Source organism: Schistocerca gregaria, chromosome X, assembly GCF_023897955.1.
Source record: "Schistocerca gregaria isolate iqSchGreg1 chromosome X, iqSchGreg1.2, whole genome shotgun sequence".
Taxonomy (NCBI): domain Eukaryota; kingdom Metazoa; phylum Arthropoda; class Insecta; order Orthoptera; family Acrididae; genus Schistocerca; species Schistocerca gregaria.
In genome coordinates this window covers 175,056,441-175,075,470 of record NC_064931.1, presented here as the reverse complement: position 1 = coordinate 175,075,470, position 19,030 = coordinate 175,056,441, and positions in this window count along the sequence as shown.

The window sequence follows — 19,030 nt, the reverse complement described above, 5'->3', positions numbered from 1 at the left end:
CTTCAGCGATGAGAGTCGCTTCTGCCTCGGTGCCAATGATGGTCGTATGCGTGTTTGGCTCCGTGCAGCTGAGCGCCACAATCAGGACTGCATACGACCGAGGCACACAGGGCCAACACCCGGCATCATGGTGTGGGGAGCAATCTCCTACACTGGCCGTACACCTCTGGTGATCGTCGAGGGGACACTGAATAGTGCACGGTACATCCAAACCGTCATCGAACCCATCGTTCTACCATTCCTAGACCGGCAAGGGAACTTGCTGTTCCAACAGGACAATGCACGTTCGCATGTATCCCGTGCCACCCAACGTGCTCTAGAAGGTGTAAGTCAACTACCCTGGCCAGCAAGATCTCCGGATCTGTCCCCCATTGAGCATGTTTGGGACTGGATGAAGCGTCGTCTCACGCGGTCTGCACGTCCAGCACGAACACTGGTCCAACTGAGGCGCCAGGTGGAAATGGCATGGCAAGCCGTTCCACAGGACTACATCCAGCATCTCTACGATCGTCTCCATGGGAGAATAGCAGCCTGCATTGCTGCGAAAGGTGGATATACACTGTACTAGTGCCGACATTGTGCATGCTCTGATGACTGTGTCTATGTGCCTGTGGTTCTGTCAGTGTGATCATGTGATGTATCTGATCCCAGGAATGTGTCAATAAAGTTTCCCCTTCCTGGGACAATGAATTCACGGTGTTCTTATTTCAATTTCCAGGAGTGTACAAGTGCTCTAAGCATGAACCCGCTTTTAACAAACATACTTCTTTCATAAACATATAATTTTGCTTTTTTCATATATACATTACAAAACTCTAATTTTCTTGCCATGCTACATCAAGGAGTTCAAACAACACAGAATACATAAATTGCAGATACACAGTTATTTAAAATAAACCTTCTTCTAATCGATATAAGTGTTACAAACTGTCTTGATATTGGCAGAAAAGAAGCACTTCCGCACCTACAGATAATGTGGATATGTTTATGGAATACTTAAAATGTGCAGAGGGAGAGGCCGTTAATGAGGAACAGGTGTACAGTAATAATAACAGGAGTACTGATAGCAATGTAAGCAACAGAGATGACCAGAGTGCAAACGTAAGTGTGCGGATCTCAGAAGTTCGAAGTAAGAACTTCAATTATAATGGACGACGTAGAGGGAGAGATGGTCGACAGCCACCACGTTTTTACAGTTATGACTGTAACATACAGGTAGAGAACGTATGGCTGGGACAGAACAGAAATCAAAATGCGCTCCGTTTTAAAAATAGTGTTAATGAAAGGAATAGGCTGCGTAAAGGAAACTAATCCCCTTCTGTGAGGAAACACGCACTCGCTAGTCAGAGATAATAACACAGATAATAACTGACAAACAGGCCAAAGTAAACCAACACACAGACCAATGGCAGGGATGATGTTTCAGTAGCAACTACCAGTACTGATATTTGGTTCAAACGTACTGATTATCTAATAGTAAGTAAGTGTTTTGTACACATTAAAAAGATGGGATGGGCTTGAAAGCGAGAAACAGCACAAATATCAGGGAGAGCAAACTAACTGATTTGTAACAGGTCGTAACAAAGATGAGATAACTGCTTCTATTTTTGATAATGATTGCAGGCTAAAATTCCTCTGCAGCAAGTAGATGCAATATTGCAAAAATGTGAAGAGGAGGAGCTAATAGATGAAATATGTAACAAGTACAGTATGGTTGGAGAACTTAGGAGCTGCGATAAATTGTCAAAAGAAGTAGAAGCAGACGATAATTTGTATATCAATGATGCGAAGGAACGCAGTTGTTCAAAACGTTTACCTGATGTGCAGCAAACAAAGGTATAAAAGGTCTTTAAATGATTTGATTTGATTTGAAATTGGTGACAGGTTACAAAAGGCAGCTGAAAAAGTGATTATTTATTACTCTAAGAGTAAATGTAATTGCAACTGAAAGAGACTAAATAGCTGCAGACAGACCGAAAAAGATTTGCTTGACGAATTTCATGAGGCACCTGCACAAAGTTCAATAAGCCACCCTATTATAGAATTAAACATTTCAGACATACTAGTGTGCTGTCTTCTGGACAGTGGTAGTGAATCAAGCGTGTTGTCCCACGCTTTCTTCTGGACAGTGGCAGTGAATCAAGCGTGTTGTCCCACGCTTTCTTTGATTCCATTCCTAACAAGAATAAGTTAATTCTAATAAGAATATCTGATTTAAGAATAGTAGATGCTACTAGAAACATTTCTAGACTAGTGAAGCAAGATGCATTGATACCCAAATGTATATGAGAAGTAATTATAGATCATTCTTTTTAATTGTGTTAAATTTAAGAGTGGATAAGATAATTAGCGTTGATTTATGATCGTAGTACAAATGAAAGGTTGACTTTGATCAGAGCCAAGTAATGTTAACTTTGGCAAATTCTGATGTAATTATTGTGCCTTTCATTGGAATGCACTCTGTTAGTGATAATGAGATATGGGAGACGCCTATTAGAGTAAGGAAACTTAAGGGGTACTTAGGTGAGCAAAGGACAGAATTACGAAAAGTGTTATCCAGCTATCACAATGTATTTTCCAATATGCAAGGTGTCACACAAGTTTATGAGTGTCATTTAAATGTAAAACCAGAGCAGTGTTGTTAGGAAGGAAACAGTCAAGAAAAATATTCGATGTATGTTACATTGTGTGGTCACTGAACAGGCAGTAAGTGAATTTAAGAATCCCCTTGTTGTGGTATTCAAACATGACAAAAGTGGCAGAATGGTGTTGGATACTCATTGCTTAATTGGAATCATAATGAGAGAAAGTGACCACGTCCAAAATATGGGCGAGTTGCTGCAAAATTCCAAGCGGTTGAGTATCTCACTTCAGTGGATATAACGTGGGGATACTGGAAGTTGCCTTTGACTAAGTAATCTCCAAAATATGCTACAAATGTAGAGTAGTCTCGTTTGAATTAAATATTTCTGTGTGTTCTTTTATGAGAGTAATGGCTCATATAGAAATTTTAGATCAGATGACAGTTTATGTAGACGATATGGTGCCAGCTAATTTCTCATGAGAAAAGCATATAAATCTACTATACAGGATGCTGGAAACAATAGGAAAGGGAGGCATGAAGTGAGTTAAAGACAAACTATACTTCTTGGACCATGAAATTAACAGAGAAGCTATTTTATCGCATTTTTTCAAGATAAAACCAACTAGATCTATCTTTGAATTACTTAGGTTACTAGTGGGACAAAGACAGTGTCACCCCACTTTGCATATTTGCTAAATTTATTCAAGATAGTGGATGCAAGATGACGGCCATAGGTGTGGCAATGTCGCTGTGATGTCATGGAGGGAAGTTCAAATTTTGATGGGAAAATAGGCCAATTGTGCTAGCTCCACTAAGCTAACCCCACCCTCCTTCCCACCCCTTCCCCATTCCCTCTCTTCTACTTCCCTATCCTATCTGGAAATTGTTGGGAAAGGACTCAGCCTGTGCTGGACTGCTGGATAGGGTGGATATACGTCTTTTTTGTATGGATTGTTTATTAACACAGTTTGAGTTGTCATCGACAGTAGCTATCCAGTGTGTTCACCTTAACTTCTGGAATTCATCTGACCTAGTTCACAACACCATCACAAGAGGGCGCTGTTGGCCCTCCCCCCTCTCCTCTCCCTCTCCTCCCATGACATAATCCAAGATGGCGGCCTGGGGAAAAATGTTGGGCAATTCGCTCTGTCTGTGCTGAGCTTCCCAAGAGGATGGACATAATTGTTTACTGTGTGTACTATGTGTTCAATGGATCAGATATCTGTGGTGGAGAAGGAGAAGTTTAACTGCTATATTAGCTGTAATCATGCAACTGAAGACTGTGTACGTAGACACCTGCGCAATGCTTGGAAAGCAACGATATTTGGCGAATGTATGAAGATGACGAATACGCTTCATCAAATTTTGAAGATGCAGCAGGATGGAGCTAACTTACACGTCCCAACTGACGCAGATAAATGTATGTCTGTTGGTCATTCGATAAAAGTCTAGTCAGTCTTCCGAAGCGCAAGAGCCAAGACGTTCACTCACTTTGGCACAAGCGTCCTTGTGTACAATTGAGGAAGTGCTGGTGATGACCTGGGCAATATTTAATACGTGTACTACATGCAAGCCGGAAGGGGTCCGACAGCCGATTAGTTCCAGTTAATTCACCAGGAAGGAAGTAAACGGCTCGTGTTGTCTGTAGTTCAATCATGCGTTGACGGTCACTACCGCGGTTCGATCGAGTCCGCATTGTTGCCAGGAAGGGCTCTCAACAATGGAAGTGTCCAGACATCTCGAAGTGAACCAAAGCGATGTTTTTCGGACATGGAACTGTCGATGACATGCCTCGTTCAGGCCACTACTGCAGTAAATGACTGCTGCCTACGGATTATGGCTCGGAGGAACCCTGTCAGCAACGCCACCATGTTGAATAATGCTTTTCATGCAGCCACAGGACGTCATGTTACGACTCAAACTGTGCGCAATAGGCTGCATGATGCGCAACATCACTCCCGCTGTTCGTGGCGAGGTCCACCTTTGCTACCACGACACCATGCAGCGTGGTACAGATGAACCCAACAACATGCCCAATGGACAGCTCAAGATTGGCATCACGTTCTCTTGAGCGATGAGTGTCGCATAAGCCTTCAACCAAACAATCGTCGGAGATGTGTTTGGCGGCAACCCAGTCAGACTGAACGATTTAGACCCACTGTTCAGCGAGTGCAGCAAGGTGGAAGTTCCCTGCTGTTTTGGGGAGGCATTATGTGGGGCCGACGTACTCCGCTGGTATTCATGGAAGGCGCCGTAACGGCTGTACGATACGTGAATGCCATCCTCCGACCAATAGTGCAACCATATCGGCAGCATATTGGCAAGGCGTTCGTCTTCATGGACGACAATACGCGCCTCCATTGTGCACATCTTGTGAATGACTTCCTTCAGGGTAACGACGTCGCTTGACTAGAATAGCCAGCATGTTCTCCAGTCATGAACCCCATCGAACATGCATGGGATTGAAAAGGGCTGTTTATGGAAAACGTGACCGACCAACCACTCTAAGGAATCTACACCGAATCGTCGTTGAGGGGTGGGACAATCTTGACCAACCGTGCCTTGATGAACTTGTGGATAATTTGCCACTACGAATGCAGGCATGCATCAATGCAAGAGGACGTGCTACTGGGTATTAGAGGTACCGGTGCGTACAGTTATCTGGACCACCACCTCTGAAGGTCTCGCTGTATTGTGGTACAACATGCAATGTGTGGTTTCCATGAACAATAAAAAGGGTGTAAACTATGTTTATGCTGATCTCTATTTCAATTTTCTGTACAGGTTCCGGAACTCTCGGAACCGAGGTGATGCAAAACTTTTTCTTGATATGTGTATTATGACGAATACTATGAACTGATAGATCACCTACGGATGCTCATGGCACCAGCTGCAGCAGGTAATACAGCTCATTCGAATGAGGCTGTTTCAGTAATCTCTGAGCTTAGAGAGAGAGAGAGAGAGAGAGAGAGAGAGAGAGAGAGAGAGAGAGAGAGAGAGAGAGAGAGAGATCATCGAATAAGTATGGAGTCAGCAGTTCGAGAACTGCACAAACCAGCATGCAAAACATACACTCGTAGTCATGTTATGATTAAGTTTGGATGACTTATGGCCGGCTGATCTTGTAGATATGAGGGAATATTCACATGATAATAATAGATTAAAATATATTTTAATGGTTGTTGATATATACTCTAAATTTGCGTGGGCATTACCTGTTAAATTACAAACGAGGAGAATTGTTTCGGATGTGTTTGAGCGTTTGCTACAGACAGGGACGAATCGATGCCCAGACAACCTCGAAACTCACGCCGTGGAGAGTTTTACAACGGTTATTTCAATACCGTGATGCAGTATTCACCCACCTGAAGGCTAGTATCATGGAACGTCTGAACATAAGAATAAAAGGTCAAATGTGGATGCGTTTTAATCCTTGCGGTTCGTACAAATGGACAGATATCCCTCCAGAAATAATGCTCAGTATAATCATACCAAACATAGCACAATTTTTGTGATAATGGGCTCATGTATATCGTGTAACATCGCATTTAAGTGCTATATCTAAGCAAACAGAAATTTAATGTAGGTGATTTGTCACCGTTTCTCAAAACACAAGACAGCATTTGAGAAATCATATCTGACAAACTGATCAACAGAGATATTTACAGTTTCAAAGGTGCAAAGAACGAATCCTAGAACTTATATCTTGAAGGATAGTAAAGGTGAAAAAAATTTAGTTTGTTTCTACACCGAAGAGTTGCAGAAAAAGTCAGACTCGGATGTGTTTCTCGTGGAAAGAGTTATAAGACGTTGGGGAAATAGAGCCCTAGGCAATTGGCTTGGTTTTCCTGCAGTATAAAACAGTTGGATTGATGCTAACGATTTTCTATAAAATGGGACGCGCAGTCCACAACTACCGCAGCAGCGCAACATGCGTGCTAGGAGACGTATCAGAGGAGATGGTGATATTCTAAACAAACTGCCAGTGGAATTACACATTTCGGGTTATAACTACTGTGTACCTAGAATAAAGCTTCAAAAACGCTTGGGGTGAATTGCTAAGGGGATTAATCTGCCCGATGAAGCGTGTATGGAACACAACATTGCATACGCTGCAAATAAAAGTCTCCCAAATCGTCAAATTTCAGACAGAATTTTCGCTGATAAAGCTAAGGCGATACGCAGAAGGAGGTATACTGGAATAGGTCAGTGCACTACAGGATCCGCAGTTGATAAAACCGTACGTGGAAAAATTAAGTTGGGTTTAGGAGTGACGAATTTCAAGCGAGTTAAAGAATACTGCACGTTGTGCACTAAAGAAGAAATGTGGGAAACACAGGTCTGTGAAGAACTGTATCCTGACCGCTATGTATGCAGCTCAAATCGCTCTGAAGCAGAAAGGAGCGGGAAGAAGAAGAGAATTCGTTAAAGCCCTTCGAGTTCTACCAATACCCAAAATATCTAGCGGTTTTCTTCCATTCTTCATCCCAGCCCTCTGCGCTCTCTCGGTAGTGGGGTCCCGTAAAGGAAACCGTAAAGGAAAGAGGTTAGTCTATTCATAAATAAAAGAAAAGCTCATTAGCGGTGCTACAAGATCGAGCACTCACAAATACTGATCTAATTAAGTTTGTTAGAAAAAAATATCATCATTCCCAGATGGCATTGTGTGTTTATGCAGGATACAATACCGAAGACTACGTGAAACCTAGTGAATGTGTTACTGTGAATTTAGGTGTTGCTGGAGGTCCCGGCACCCACTCGGTGTCATATGTTATGAGAAATGGAGCTACCATCATCTGTTTCGACTCATTTGGTGACCTGCAACAGCCAGAAGAATTACAGCGATACTTCACTCGCAGACGACGTGTGTTCTACAATTTTCGGCGCTATCACGACTTCAAAACACACTTCTGCGGGAAGCTATGCATCATGTTTCTCTTTACGTTTACAAAGACGAAGAAGAAGTTCAAATGGCTCTGAGCACTATGGGACTTAACATCTGAGGTCATCAGTCCCCTAGAACTTAGAACTACTTAAACCTAACTAACCTAAGGATGCTTCCAGAATGAGATTTTCACTCTGCAGCGGAGTGTGCGCTGATATTAAACTTCCTGGCAGATTAAAACTGTGTGCCCGACGGAGACTCGAAGTCGGGACCTTTGCCTTTCGCGGACAAGTGCTCTACCATCTGAGCTACCGAAGCACGACTCACGCCCGGTACTCACGTAGGAGACGGATACTGGCAGAAGTAAAGCTGTGAGTACCGGGCGTGAGTCGTGCTTCGGTAGCTCAGATGGTAGAGCACTTGCCCGCGAAAAGCAAAGGTCCCGAGTTCGACTCTCGGCCGGGCACACAGTTTTAATCTGCCAGGAAGTTTCAACCTAAGGACATCACACACATCCATTCCCGAGGCAGGATTCGAACCTGCGACCGTAGCGGTCGCGCGGTTCCAGACTGATGCGCCTAGAACCGCTCGACCACAGCGGCCAGCGAAGAAGAAGTATATATAAGGAGGAACTTTAAACATACCTTCAGTAGTTGACGTTCAAATGCAATATCTCACACTCTGACGTTAGAAGAGCGATCACCTGTATTACGTGCAAATTATTTCCCACCAACTGATTTGAGCATTTGTGAATGGTGTACTGCATTGACTGGACTGGAGACGTACAATAGCATCCCGAATATCACCGAGACCAACAACAAATGGCATCTGGATATCAATGATGAAAAAGACATTGTGGAAATAGAAACTGGTGCATACGATATCGAAGATTTAGACAAAAACTCAATACAGTCTGGAAAAGGTATTGAGCTACGTGCAAAAATCAATGCACTTAAAACTGAAATAAAGACTGTGAATAGAACGATTAACTTTAACTAAAACGGTTCTATAAGGAACCCAGTGGGTTTCGAAAAAGGACAGGATCTGAAGAAGGATCCCAGTAAATTTTACAAGACTGTGGACATACTGCCTGTCACCACAATCCGAGTCGATTGTAACATTGCACTGAGCTCCTTTCTCAAAGACAGTCTCATTCATACTTTTACTGTCAGTTGCGACAGGGTATAAGATTATTGAGACTCCCACCAATGCAATACACCTTCCACTGACAGTTCAGACACTGGAGTATCTGGACTTGCGTACTGTGCACCAGAATAATCAACTTAGTGACTTTCGTCGCGAGGAAGTGATCGTGTGATTACACCTAAGGCAGGATGGGCGTACGGTATAAAACCAGTGCAAAACACGTCACTTCACTGCTGAACCGCAAGTGATAACACTTGTGAACCATGAGTTTCTTAAATCATTTGGCTTGGAACCACGCAATGACGTCCCCACTCATATAACTAGTCCAGTAGAGTACGATGAGAAAAATTATACATCACGAATACTTCTCGCACGTACCTTATGCTTCCACCACATTGAACAAGAATGATGAAATTAGGATTATCATCCACTACCAACGAGCGCTGATGCTTCCATGCAAGAGTTTCATATATTTGGAGGAATCATTCAAGAAAACCGAAGGCAGCGCTACAGTGGGATCCAAAATTACACGTAATGCTTTAGCATTCCTGTTTCGAGAGATATGCTAAGAACTCAGAGGGTCTGAGATTGACTGTACACGCAATGTCGGCATAACATCAACCCTTAAAAAGATGTCTCTGCATCATCCATGGATCTGATCAGTTTAGAAAATGCAGAATGGTTCATAGACGATCCGATGGACAGAACAGTTGCAGAATACAAACAATTTATTGCATGCATACCTCTAAAAATGTTTATGGGCTACTTTGACGACACGAAGCAGATTATTCTGAATGCTAAACAGGAACTCAGTCTGGTACGGAGTGCGACGGTTAATAACTCATACATCCAAGGAACTCAAGAAGAGGATATGATCACAATCAGCAAGAAAATATGGAAAATGCCTCACATCAGTGTACCAAACGAGGAGTGTTTGAAGTGTTTACAAGTTCTGAATTTCGGTACATGTCTATCACTAACGTTCCGCTCTTGGGAGGTTTTCGAGTACCCAGTAGGACCTACTACCCACTTCAAGCAGACAAACTTGGGCTATTGGAGCCTCTTCGCAGATACAGACACCTCCACTGTATTTGACAACTGCAAGTTAACTAATGCCAGAGTCTACCTGAATTCAGAATTCTACCCATACGACAATTTACGCCTGCAGTGGGATGAAGATGTATACAGTCTGCCATATGACATGTATGAGTGGTTTCGTGTTTCTTACTATGAAAGTGCTGTAGAAGAAGGAGGAAGGTGTCTAAATGAACAGGTGCTGCGCCATACCCAGAGCATTTTATAATGGTACCTCAGAGTGTAAACATCATTGCAGACACTCAGAGTTTCTATGATGATGAGCGTAGACAGCTCATATTTAAAGATGATGCATTTGTAACATACACAAAAGATGCCGGAATAATGAAGACTTTATCAGTAATCATTACAGCACCAAGGTCGTTCAAAGACCTGAAGTGTGCTAAAACACAGAAGACTGCAAAGTTGTTAACACGTTTCTACCGTGAAACACACTGGAATGATCCTGGCATACCGTATTAAGATATGGTGACGTCGCTTCGAATATTCGACCAAACGGATACCATCATCTACGTGAAGGGGAAGGAGAAGATCTCATGGATGGTTCAAATGGTTCAAATGGCTCTGAGCGCTATGGGACTTAACATCTGTGGTCATCAGTCCCCTAGAACTTAGAACTACTTAAACCTAATTAACTTAAGGACATCACACACATCCATGCCCGAGGCAGGTGTCGAACCTGCGACCGTAGCGGTCACGCGGTTCCAGACTGAAGCGCCTAGAACCGCAAAGCCACACCGGCCGGCTCTCATGGATGCTTCAAATCTTCAAGTTTGCTGCTATTCAAGACCTGGAATTCTACGGGTGTCCTGTTCTCAATCTACTCAAGAAGAAGAAACTGAGTGAAAATAATGTTGCTGTGTCTGCTTATGAAAATGTATAATTGCTTTTAAGTTGGATGAGAAATAATTTAATTTTTACCTCATAATCTATGTAGGATTTCTCTTCACCCTGTTCCCTCTTTGACAGTAAACAGTTTCGTCCAGGTACTGTCTGAGGTTTCCTTCTCAAAACACAGGAGACAATTTTAGACATGTTGACTACATAACTTTGGAAGCAGAAGTGATCACTTGCCTCCTGCTCACATAACCCAATATGTGCTGCACAACAGGCGTAATTCCATGCGACCACTGTATATATTTTTTTTACTCCCTGTCTTAAATTTCAGCTCGTTAATAGCACTTATTTTCAGAAAAACTAATGTCATTTGTGTGATGCACAGCCTTAATACACTCCTGGAAATGGAAAAAAGAACACATTGACACCGGTGTGTCAGTCCCACCATACTTGCTCCGGACATTGCGAGAGGGCTGTACAAGCAATGATCACACACACGGCACAGCGGACACACCAGGAACCGCGATGTTGGCCGTCGAATGGCGCTAGCTGCGCAGCATTTGTGCACCGCCGCCGTCAGTGTCAGCCAGTTTGCCGTGGCATACGGAGCTCCATCGCAGTCTTTAACACTGGTAGCATGCCGCGACAGCGTGGACGTGAACCGTATGTGCAGTTGATGGACTTTGAGCGAGGGCGTATAGTGGGCATGCGGGAGGCCGGCTGGACGTACCGCCGAATTGCTCAACACGTGGGGCGTGAGGTCTCCACAGTACATCGATGTTGTCGCCAGTGGTCGGCGGAAGGTGCACGTGCCCGTCGACCTGGGACCGGACCGCAGCGACGCACGGATGCACGCCGAGACCGTAGGATCCTACGCAGTGCCGTAGGGGACCGCACCGCCACTTCCCAGCAAATTAGGGACACTGTTGCTCCTGGGGTATCGGCGAGGACCATTCGCAACCGTCTCCATGAAGCTGGGCTACGGTCCCGCATACCGTTAGGCCGTCTTCCGCTCACGCGCCAACATCGTGCAGCCCGCCTGCAGTGGTGTCGCGACAGGCGTGAATGGAGGGACGAATGGAGACGTGTCGTCTTCAGCGATGAGAGTCGCTTCTGCCTTGGTGCCAATGATGGTCGTATGCGTGTTTGGCTCCGTGCAGCTGAGCGCCACAATCAGGACTGCATACGACTGAGGCACACAGGGCCAACACCCGGCATCATGGTGTGGGCAGCGATCTCCTACACTAGCTGTACACCTCTAATGATCGTCGAGGGGACACTGAATAGTGCACGGTACATCCAAACCGTCATCGAACCCATCGTTCTACCTTTCCTAGACCGGCAAGGGAACTTGCTGTTCCAACAGGACAATGCACGTCCGCATGTATCCTGTGCCACCCAACGTGCTCTAGAAGGTGTAAGTCAACTACCCTGGCCAGCAAGATCTCCGGATCTGCCCCGCATTGAGCATGTTTGGGACTGGATGAAGCGTCGTCTCACGCGGTCTACACGTCCAGCACGAACGCTGGTCCAACTGAGGCGCCAGGTGGAAATGGCATGGCAAGCCGTTCCACAGGACTACATCCAGCATCTCTACGATCGTCTCCATGGGAGAATAGCAGCCTGCATTGCTGCGAAAGGTGGATATACACTGTACTAGTGCCGACATTGTGCATGCTCCGTTGCCTGTGTCTATGTGCCTGTGGTTCTGTCAGTGTGATCATGTGATGTATCTGATCCCAGGAATGTGTCAATAAAGTTTCCCCTTCCTGGGACAATGAATTCACGGTGTTCTTATTTCAATTTCCAGGAGTGTATATACATACATAATGCAATAGGGGACAGGTTTCTTGTGAATAACAACAATAACAACAACAAAGACGTATGGTAACGTATTTCTACGTCTACATCTACATGCATACTCCGCAATCCACCATACGGCACGTGGCGGAGGGTACCTCGTACCACAACTAGCAGCTTCTCTCCCTGTTACACTCCCAAACAGAACGAGGGAAAAATGACTGCCTATATGCCTCTGTACGAGCACTAATCTCTCTTATCTTATATTTGTGGTCTTTCCACGAAATGTAAGTTGGCGGCAGTAAAATTGTACTGCAGTCAGCCTCAAATGCTGGTTCTCTAAATTTCCTCAGCAGCAATTCACGATAACAACGCCTCCTTTCCTCTAGAGACTCCCACCCGAGTTCCTGAAGCATTTCCGTAACACTCGCGTGATGAACAAACCTACTAGCAACAAATCTAGCAGCCCGCCTCTGAATTGCTTCTATTACCTCCCTCAATCCGACCTGATAGGAATCCCAAACGCTCGAGCAGTACTCAAGAATAGGTCGCACCAGCGTTCTATAAACGGTCTCCTTTACAGATGAACCACATCTTCCCAAAATTCTACCAATGAACAGAAGACGACCATCCCCCTTTCCCACATCTGCCATTACATGCTTGTCCCACTTCATATCGCTCTGCATTGTTACGCCCAAATATTTAATCGAGGTGACTGTGTCAAGCGCTACACTACTAATGGAGTATTCAAACATTACGGGATTCTTTTTCCTATTCATCTGCTTTAATTTACATTTATCTATATTTAGGGTTAGCTGCCATTCTTTACACCAATCACAAATCCTGTCCAAGTCATCTTGTATCCTCCTACAGTCACTCAACGACGACACCTTCCCGTACACCACAGCATCATCAGGAAACAGCTGCACATTGCTATCCACCCTATCCAAAAGATCATTTATGTAGATAGAAAACAACAGCGGAATTACCACACTTCCCTGGGGCACTCCAGATGATACCCTCACCTCCGATGAACACTCATCATCGAGGACAACGTACTGGGTTCTATTACTTAAGAAGTGTTCGAGTCACTCACATTCTTGGGAACCAATCCCATATGCTCGTACCTTAGTTAGGAGTCTGCAGTGGGGCACCGAGTCAAACGCTTTCCGATAGTCAAGGAATGTGGCATCCGTCTGATACCCTTCATCCATGGTTCGCAAGATATCATGTGAAAAAAGGACGAGCTGCGTTTCGCAGGAGCGATGCTTTCTAAAGCCGTGCTGATGCATGGACAGCAACTTCTCTGTCTCAAGGAAATTCATTATATTCGAACTGAGAATATGTTCGAGAATCCTGCAACAAACCGATGTTAAGGATATTGGTCTGTAATTTTGAGGATCCGTCCTTCTACAATTCTTATATACAGGTGTCACCTGCGCTTTTTTGCAGTCGCTCGGGACTTTACGTTGGGCAAGAGATTCGCGATAAATGCAAGCTAAGTAAGGAGCAAATGCATTAGAGTACTCTCTGTAAAACCGAATTGGAATCCCATCAGGACCTGGCGATTTATTTATTTTCAACCCATTCAGCTGCTTCATAACCCCAGGGATGTCTATCACTATGTCCTCCATACGGGAATCTGTACGAGACTCAAACGGTGGTATGTTTGTACGGTCCTCCTGCGTGAAAGATTTCTCAAATGCTAAATTTAAAATTTCATCTTTCGTTTTGCTGTCTTCCGTTGCCAGGCCAGATTGATCAGTGAGTGACTGGATGGAAGGCTTCGACCCGCTTACCGATTTTACGTAAGACCAGAATTTCTTTGCGTTTTCAGCAAGATCTTTTGCTAAGGAATGACGGTGGTACTGGTTGAATGCTTCGCGCATCGCTCTGTTTACAGCAACACGAATCTCTACTAACTTTTGCCTGTCCTCATTGTCCCGATCTTTCTTGAACCGCGAGTGCAACTGCCTTTGCTTCCTGAGCATTCTCCGAATTGCGCTGTTAAACCACGGTAGGTCTTTTCCGGCCGTAACCCACTTTTTCGGCACATACTTGTCCAATGCGTGATTTACAATGTGTTTAAAATTTGCCCATAATTCTTCCACGCCCATCGTACTGGAAGTAAATGAAGTCGATTCATTTACTAAGTGTGATGCTAACAACTGCTTATCTGCTCTTTCTAGTAAGAATACTCTCCTAGCCTTCTTGACTGACTTTTTAACTTTTGTAACCTTAGTCGCAATGACAACATCATGATCACTAATTCCTGTCTCAACACTGACACCGTCGACGAGGTCTGGTCTGTTCGTGGCTACCAGATCTAAAATACACTCCTGGAAATTGAAATAAGAACACCGTGAATTCATTGTCCCAGGAAGGGGAAACTTTATTGACACATTCCTGGGGTCAGATACATCACATGATCACACTGACAGAACCACAGGCACATAGACACAGGCAACAGAGCATGCACAATGTCGGCACTAGTACAGTGTATATCCACCTTTCGTAGCAATGCAGGCTGCTATTCTCCCATGGAGACGATCGTAGAGATGCTGGATGTAGTCCTGTGGAATGGCTTGCCATGCCATTTCCACGTGGCGCCTCAGTTGGACCAGCGTTCATGCTGGACGTGCAGACCGCGTGAGACTACGCTTCATCCAGTCCCAAACATGCTCAATGGGGGACAGATCTGGAGATGTTGCTGGCCAGGGTAGTTGACTTACACCTTCTAGAGCACGTTGGGTGGCACGGGATACATGCGGACGTGCATTGTCCTGTTGGAACAGCAAGTTCCCTTGCAGGTCTAGGAATGGTAGAACGATGGGTTCGATGGCGGTTTAGATGTACCGTGCACTATTCAGTGTCCCCTCGACGATCACCAGAGGTGTACGGCCAGTGTAGGAGATCGCTCCCCACACCATGATGCCGGGTGTTGGCCCTGTGTGCCTCGGTCGTATGCAGTCCTGATTGTGGCGCTCACCTGCACGGCGCCAAACACGCATACGACCATCATTGGCACCAAGGCAGAAGCGACTCTCATCGCTGAAGACGACACGTCTCCATTCGTCCCTCCATTCACGCCTGTCGCGACACCACTGGAGGCGGGCTTCACGATGCTGGGGCGTGAGCGGAAGACGGCCTAACGGTGTGCGGGACCGTATCCCAGCTCCATGGAGACGGTTGCGAATGGTCCTCGCCGATACCCCAGGAGGTACAGTGTCCCTAATTTGCTAGGAAGTGGCGGTGCAGTCCCCTACGGCACTGCGTAGGATCCTACGGTCTTGGCGTGCATCCGTGCCTCGCTGCTGTCCGGTCCCAGGTCGACGGGCACGTGCACCTTCCGCCGACCACTGGCGACAACATCGATGTACTGTGGAGACCTCACGCCCCACGTGTTGAGCAATTCGGCGGTACGTCCACCCGGCCTCCCGCATGCCCACTATACGCCCTCGCTCAAAGTCCGTCAACTGCACATACGGTTCACGTCCAAGCTGTCGCGGCATGCTACCAGTGTTAAAGACTGCGATGGAGCTCCGTATGCCACGGCAAACTGGCTGACACTGACGGCGGAGGTGCACAAATGCTGCGCAGCTAGCGCCATTCGACGGCCAACACCGCGGTTCCTGGTGTGTCCGCTGTGCCGTGCGTGTGATCATTGCTTGTACAGCCCTCTCGCAGTGTCCGGAGCAAGTATGGTGGGTCTGACACACCGGTGTCAATGTGTTCTTTTTTCCATTTCCAGGAGTGTATATCCATTACGCGTTGGCTGTCGATTTAGCTGCTCAAGACAGTTTTCGGATAATGTGTTCAAAAGTAATTCACACGACGGCTTGTCTGTACTACCTGTAATGAATCCATAGACATCCCATTCTACACTAGGTAGGTTGAAGTCGCCTCCGACTAATATAGCATGATCCGGGTACTTCTGCGATACAGAATGTATACCCCCTTTGAATGATAACATCGTTTATTCAGTTGACAGGGATAGAATATAGTTCTTGAGATTACATCTCAGGTCTTGAGGTGCAGTTCAGTTCATGAGGTACGATGTACGAGGGTTGGAACTTTAATAATGGCAACTATTTATTTACAGCTAGTATAAAATAAATACGTGTTTCAAAGATTTACTGATCTTCAAAGTAGTCACCAGTATTGTGTACAACCTTTTACCATCGGTGTGAAAGTCGTAGGATACTCTTAGCAGAGCCAGTTGTGTTGACAGTTCAAGTGGCGCGGTCTATTGCCCGACGAATTTGTAGCAGTTCTGAAGCGAATACCGTGAAGTGTTTCCTTCAGATTAGAAATCGAGTTGAGCTTACGAGGGCTTAAGTAAGGGGAGTGTAGTAGATTGTATAGCACTTAGCAGCCCCATTAGTCAAACAAATCAGTAACAGCTTGCAGTGTACGTGCTTGAGCATTATCCTGGAAAATTATGGTCAGGTCCTGCAGAAAGTGTCATCACTTCTGTCTCTAAGCTGTTCATTTTTGGAACACAACCTATGACCAGCTCTCGATGCCATACAACGCACAGCCTTAGCCCGTCTCTTTGTGGTACTTTCCAATGCACGATACGCATACGAACTCCACAATCGGCAACCCATTCGCCTCTCTTTCATATGGCTGATAACCTACTTGTTCTGTGGAACAATACCATAAGGGATTATTGGTGTCTGTGTGTGCGTGAGGAAGAGTCGAATTCATTACCACGGTACCTCATTACCTCATATTGTTCGCAGTTCTTCACCCAGTAGGTGATGCTATCCGTATGCACATAAAATAATTTGGGATCTGCGAAATGAGTATTTGCAAACTCATAATGAAAGCAGTACATGTGAAGTTTGGATACGTCAAGTACACATACTCCACATAAATAGGTTTCATAAACTCTACTGCAGTCTTCGTCATCTCCACAGTAACCAAGTTCTTATTGAATATGATGACACACTTAAAATTTGGTGTGGCAATGCATTTTCTTACGCCATAACACCTACTCCATTTCTTTCTAATCAAAATTTCACGTCGTTCCCTCAAATTCTCCATTGCTTTACGAAAATTGAATTATTCATTAATTTATAAAAATCTTTTTCAAAGTGTTGGGTCTTGCCCACTAGTCTCGTATAGCGTTCCTATGGGATGCTGTGTTCTCAGAATGCTATACAACAATTCCAGAAAATAACATTAGTAGTTTTATTTCAAAAAAGCAGATTGACAGTACTTAACTTTCTATTTAGAACAAGTGTCACAAGCGATGGGCAACATGCAAACAGTAATGTTCTTCGTAATCGATTTAGTCCAAACAAGCAATGAATATGGATTACTAATAACTGTTCCAATGGCACTCTCTGATAGGCCGTGCTAATACTCTGCGAATACTGTCCACTAATGTCCCTGAGGCTGGTAGGAGCGGCACTTAAAAAGATTCACTTCGGCTAGATGCTACTCCTATCGTGGCGTCATCATGTTCAGCACGCTATTGGCCGACATCACCTCACCGCCTTTTCTGGTCTTGCGTTCCCCACTTCGTTCCAGCGCTTGTGATTACGCCAGAACACAAAGTTACATGTCACAGGAGCTCTCTGTCTCGTATTGAAATGAATATACTCTTTCAACCAGGGGCACTGCTTGAAGGAGATAGTCTGGGTTATTCTAACCAGCTACATCCCCAGGCTGAGACACTGCTGGAGATTATGGTAATGAATAATATATCTCCGCTTATTCACCAGTGTTGTCATCAGTTTTAGAATGCAGCATCCTTGCAGAACTGTCCGCAGCTCGTGGTCTAGTGGCTGCCTCTGGATAATGGGGTCCCGGCTGGCTGGGTGGGGAATTTTTCTCTGCCCAGGAACTGGGTGTTTGTGTTCTCCTCATGATTTCATCATCATTATTCGTGACAGGGGTTCAATTGGACTGTGAAAAAAACTTGGACTATGTAGAAATTGGGACTTTGTATGTGCGGTGATGACGAAGCAGTTGAGCGCCCCACAAACCAAACATCATCGTCTTCATCATCCTTGTGGAACTAGTTGCTCTGCTTACAGCAGCAATTCGGCATGCACATCATGCAAACTAATAGGGTATGAGAGTTCTGTCTCCACCATGTATCCTACATCAGCTGCCATACCCCTCCATGATTTTTCCACCTAATCCCTTGCATTCGTCTTCGGTTCAAAAGTGGTTCAAATGGCTCTGAGCACTATGGGACTTAACTGCTGTGGTCATCAGTCCTCTAGAACTTAGAACTACTCAAACATAACTAACCTAAGGACATCACACACATCCAAGCCCGAGGCAGGATTCGAACCTGCGAGCGTAGCGGTGGCGCGGTTCCAGACTGTAGCGCCTAGAACTGCGTGGCCACTCCTGCTGGCATTCGTCTTCGGCCACCCATCAAAATTAACCAATCGCAATGACTGCTGCACGCCGTGCCCATATCATTTTTTTTAAATCCAGGTATTATATGCAGCTCAAATCATGGATATGTTGAACCTGTCACCCATCCATGGGTTCTTTGTTTTCTCATGGCTGTGGACACATTGGCAGAGTCTCCCATTGATCCCTGGCTCAAGGAAAGAAGCATGTCAGCATCGGTCAATAATTTGATACTGCACTTTGTTTTCTTGAGCAAAGTGTCCCAAGACAAACCAAATGCCATGTAATAAAAGGTGGGATCCAGA